The sequence below is a fragment of the Quercus suber genome, unplaced genomic scaffold, assembly GCF_002906115.3.
Source record: "Quercus suber isolate HL8 unplaced genomic scaffold, Cork oak 2.0 scaffold_423, whole genome shotgun sequence".
Classification (NCBI taxonomy): domain Eukaryota; kingdom Viridiplantae; phylum Streptophyta; class Magnoliopsida; order Fagales; family Fagaceae; genus Quercus; species Quercus suber.
The window spans coordinates 515,486-521,036 of NW_027069874.1; positions in this window are offsets into that span (position 1 = coordinate 515,486).

Below are 5,551 nucleotides of genomic sequence, written 5' to 3' on the forward strand. Positions count from 1 at the left end.
GAATGAGGAGGCTATTGTTTGGTTAGAAGAATGTCTCACCTTTCTTTTTGCCATTCACAACTTGATCTTGAATAAATAAAGTATATTATTGTTTCATTGGTTAATGCTACAATTAAATAAATAAAGTTTTGAACACCTCGCCACTTTCGCTGGAGATAACTCCTTGGAGAGTCACTAACTAAATAGTTAATGTAACATATAGGGACATCACCTAATTCAAAAGACTTAAGTTTATTGAGTTTAGGCCTAACTATGTTATATTAACTGTTCTTCATGTACAAAGTGCTTGGGGAGTCTAGGAGGGAAAGGGTTTGAGCTGCGAGGTTAACAGCAAGTTGTAGTTATTTCTCAAAAAAAAAAAAAAAAAAATTTCAACTTTGCCTACTGCAAAGTAGGAGGTTCATTCTTTTCGTGAGGGCATATGATTACAGTTAGTTGGGCAAACATTTTGAAAGACCATAATAGAAATCAAGCAGAATTTTCATCAAATCATAATTTATTTGTTTCCGTTAATAAATAATAATAAAAACACCATCTGACACGGTAAAAAGAACAACTTTTTGTAATTTTCAGAAGGAAAAAAAAAAAAAAAACTTTATTAAATCTACTAATGTAATTTTGGTTATGATTAATTTAGGAGGTGGAGAACATATAAAAAGAACAACTTTATGTAATTTTCAGAAGGAAAAAAAAAAAAAAAAACTTTATTAAATCTACTAATGTAATATTGGTTATGATTAATTTAGGAGGTGGAGAATTTTCAAAAGTCTATAGCAATTAAGTAGATACTCATTGGTAGAATTCATATTAGTACGTTAAACTCTCAGCTAGTAGTTAAGATATGTTTAGATACCGCTTATTTTGCTGAAATTGAAAAATTATTGCTGAAAGTACTGTAGATAAAAGTAAAAGTTAATTGAAATAGTATAGTGAGATCCATGAATAATGCCAAAAAGTACAGTAGAGCCCATGAATAGTAGCAAAAATAAGCTGAATAGTAAAATAATTTTAATTTTTCATTCTTAGTTTTGTGAAAGCATTCCCACTAACATTGGCACAATGTTGAATATTCCACAATGATTGAAAATGAAAGGTTTCACACACTTTCTCAAGGAAAAAATAATTGAGAGACACAGAAGAATACAAAATGAACGGTATGGGTGACTTTAGAGAGTTAAAAAAGAAAAGAAAAAAGTAGGACCATTTTTTGTCTTCCACTACTGTAGAAAGGAAATTGTTTATATATTACTATTTTTACAGAGCAACTGAAGGAGAAATTACAAGTTGCTATTCCTTCTCCCCAAAGCCATGGCACAATCTCTCTTCATCATCTTTAGCCATGGATGCGATTACTTGTAAAGCAAAATACATTTTGAAATGTAAGATCTCATGCTCTTTTCCAAGATTAGCATAGACATGTATATGTGGAGTTATGTGGAGAATAATTAACATACATTCATGATCAGGTTGAAGTTGTTGCTTTGTCTACATAAGAGAAAAAAAAAAGGGTGCTATTTTAAACCACCTAAGTGCAATTTCAAGAGCAGGTACTATTTTGTTTTGATGCCTTTTATTGAGATTACCCCGAAATGAGTTATTCTGTTTGATTTGTTCTTAGCCTGCGAAATGTGCCTATTTTGTTACTAATTTTTATTGAATTTTTTGCAAATAACTTGAGATGGAATTACATAATTTCTTATAGTAATCTGATTTAAAAATTATCAAAAACACCATGACGTAGAATTTTTCTTACATCCTTCAGCTTATTATATCATTAATTGTTACATTCAAGACACTTCCTTACTCATTTTAGTGGGCTCCACTTGATTGGTGCCAAATTTAGTGGGCACCCCCACCCACAATGGATGGGAAACCCACTTCTCAAATTGAAAGGTTAAGGATTGGAGTTTCCCCACTAAACAATTTAGTGGGCACCTTATGATAGCATCACTTGTAATGGGCAAAGTTAGATACTAAATTCAAATAAAGAGAAATTATTATTTTGGTGTCTACATTTTGGGTCATTTTCAATTTGGTCTCTACTTTTTCCCAACAATCAATTTGGTCAAGCTATTTTTAACTTATTGTCAAGTTAGTCCTTGTCGTCTTCTTAGGGACAGTCAATGCCTACATGTCAAACAAATTGCAAACCCGGCACACTTGGAAGTTTATTTGACTACTAAAATAATAATAAATAAATTTAATTGACATTAAAAAAAAAATACCATGTCAATATTTGAACAAAAACAAAAACAAAAAAATTAGAACATGTTTGGTAACTAGTTTTGTTTTTTGTTTTCAAAAGCTTGTTTTTTAGGGGGGAAAAAAACAATCTTATCATTTTTTCAAAGTTGAAAAAATGACAATCTTATCATTTTTTCAAAGTTGAAAAAATGTATGGTTTGTTTTGTTGGGTAAAAAATTGACCCTAAATTAATAAACCAATCACCCAAGTTGATTAATTAGGCCAAATTACATGCAAATCCAATTAAGGTACAATCAAATCACCAAACTCATTTAAGTGCAGGAGAAAATACGTTTGACACAATGGAAAAACCCTCACCAGAAAAACCTCATTGGGTGAGTTTTAAGTCACCACTCCTAAAGAATCCACTAACAAATAGAGCTTACAAGTACAAGAGCTCTTACCATATTCCGAAACACTTACCTATAGTAGAACCTATTGATTTATATGGAAACTTAGCTCCAATCTCCAATTGGACTACTTTTTGTAGAAGAGCATTGGCATCAACTGTGCTATGCCAAATGCCAATTTAACACTATAAATACCTACTTTATTTTATTTCCATACCATTCAATAGTACACTCTACATGACATCTTCTATTTTAGCATTATTACACATTAAAATAATATATATATATATATATATAAACCCAATAATAAAAAATCATTTAATCATGTCTCTCTCTAAAATCCAAAAATTCTCTCTCCTTTGAACCAGTACCTCATTCACCATTAGCACTGCCACTGTGACCCAACCTAAAACACCAAATCCTACAAAAATTGCCACCATGACACAACTCCAAAAAGACACCAAACTGCCATCGCATCCCAAAATTCACCGACCAACTAAAACCACACAAAAAACTAACCAAAATTCACCAAAATCATCATAAATCAACCAAACCTATAGCACCATCGAGAAAAACACCAAACCACTATTGCCAATATGACCCAACAACCCAAAGAACCACTAGCGTTAGTGAGGAGGATAGTGCAACCGATTTGGGGAGGAGAGAAAAGGCTGAGAAGAGAGGAGAAGATGAAGGAAAAGAGAGAAAGAAAAGAGAGGTTGGTACTGATCTGAGGAGGTGAAGAGAGAGGGTGGCGCTAATTTGAGGAGAGAGAGGGCTGAGAAAAGAGGAGGATAAAGAAGAGAGAAGGCGGCGTAGATTGAGGAGGTGAAGAGAGATTTCTAAGAAAAGAGAAAATGAAGAGGGAGAGGGGGGAGAAAGGGCTGGTCGGTTGGGTATCTGAACATGAAGAGAGAAAGAGAGAATAAAAAATAAGGTTAGAGATGAGAGAGGCGTGGGAGGAGAGAGAAAAAAAAAACAGATTGGCTTCGATGTCATTCTACTAATACAATTGAAATGTAGCAATTTCACTCAAAATGCTAATTTTTTTTTAGCATTTGTGACATCTCATAAATCTTGTTTCTTGTTTTTTGTTTTTTGTATTTGGTGTGCCAAATGCTAAAATTTTAGCACTCAAGACACCTTTTGCTAGTGCTCTAAGACTTATCCTTTACACGAACCTACCATCTATGACTAACACCACATCAATCGCTTGATTGATGTAGCCTTTTGCAATATTCTTTAAAACCCTAGATGCATAGAATGTCATTGTAGCTCCAAGTATGAGTGAGTCTCCATGTGCGTATGATGATGGCCATAATATTGTTTTTGTACGTTTTGGAATCCTAGTGCACGAATTCCAAGTTGGGCCAACTCGTCATTGGTTGAAACAGAATTTACTGTTAAGTTTTCCAGTAGCTTGATAGATCGAGAGGTGTCGAGCTATGTATTGAGATCCATTTATTTTCGATAGATCAAAAAGCATCAAGAAATATTAAAGTCTTGTTTTTGGCAACTTTTCTTGAGTAGTCTTTAGTCTTCAAAGCATACCACTTGTTGATGATCTTAAATACATATAAGGTGCATTTTATCACGTGTTTGTCAACATACATATATAAGCCCTAACAATTTCAAAACAACACAAAATTGAGTGAGCATTTCTTGAGCCTATTAACTACGTGATGAACCATTTTTTTCACCAAATCGATAATTTTTTTTTTAGATGTCAAATACATGTTTGTATACAACAGGTACAAGCACACGCTGTAAAAGTAAAACAAGCCCACTAAACACATAGACATTGTATTTTTAAACACAACCAAAACCTGAACAGGAGATATAACCCCACACCATAGGTCTTGATGAGCTAGTCTCCACTTCTTATGTAAACACACATCAAAAGCTCACATTGAAAGTGGGTTTCTGGTGGAGCACACATAGGTTGATGGTTGGTTCAATAATGGTGGTGTGACAGAGAGGATTTTGTGGATGAGGATGATGGTAAGGAGTAAGGTTTTGCAAAAAAACCGTTTAACCTGCCAACCTACCCAATCTAAACCACCCGACCCAACCTATGCAATTCTAGTGAGGTAGGCTGGGTTGGGCAAGTTAGATAGATAATTTAGTTAGGTTGAGATATTTCTAACCCGTCCGACTACACACACACACACACACACACACACACATAAAATTTTTCATGTTGCAAAACTCTACCTTACATACACATTCACTTTATTTTTCTCATCTCACTTTCATTTTATTTTTTTCATTTTTCACATTTCTCTTCCCTAATAAACTTCATCTACTCTCTCTAAGATTTTGTTACTATTCTTACTCTATGTATAAGTCTAATTTCATATTATGAGATGTTTTTATATTTATTTTTTATTTATATATTATTTGATGGAGCCAAAAATTATCTAATTTAATTTAGTCAATTAAATTTGCCAACCCACCCAACCCACTTAACTTGTTGAATTGAAAGTATTAAGAAACTAAAGCAAGAAGGCAATAGATAAACTAAATGCATCATAAGGGTTATAAAAACCAAGTACAAAAGTACTAAAGTAAACAGAGTTTTTAAATTAAAGTACTAAATACTTATAAAAAGCAAGGTAAACAAAAATTACAAACTAAAATATACTACTCCCTCCCCAAACTGTACTTTTCCTCAAGCTAACACTGCTCCCCTTTTTTTACCAAAATGGTCAAAGTTGCTAGTCTAAGCTTCCCACATCTTGGATTTGAGAAGAAAGAGCGATGATTTGCTTTTAGAGGTAGGTGAACTAACTCTAGAGTAGGCACAATGCTCATCCAATGTCCTTCTCAAGGATCTTTCATGCTTCTTGGGTGGTCTTCACATGAGATATCTCGTGAAATTCATAGTAGACACACCACAGAAAATAGCATTAATGGCTTTACTATTAGCACTAGCCAAAGCAACGGCGGCCTTATA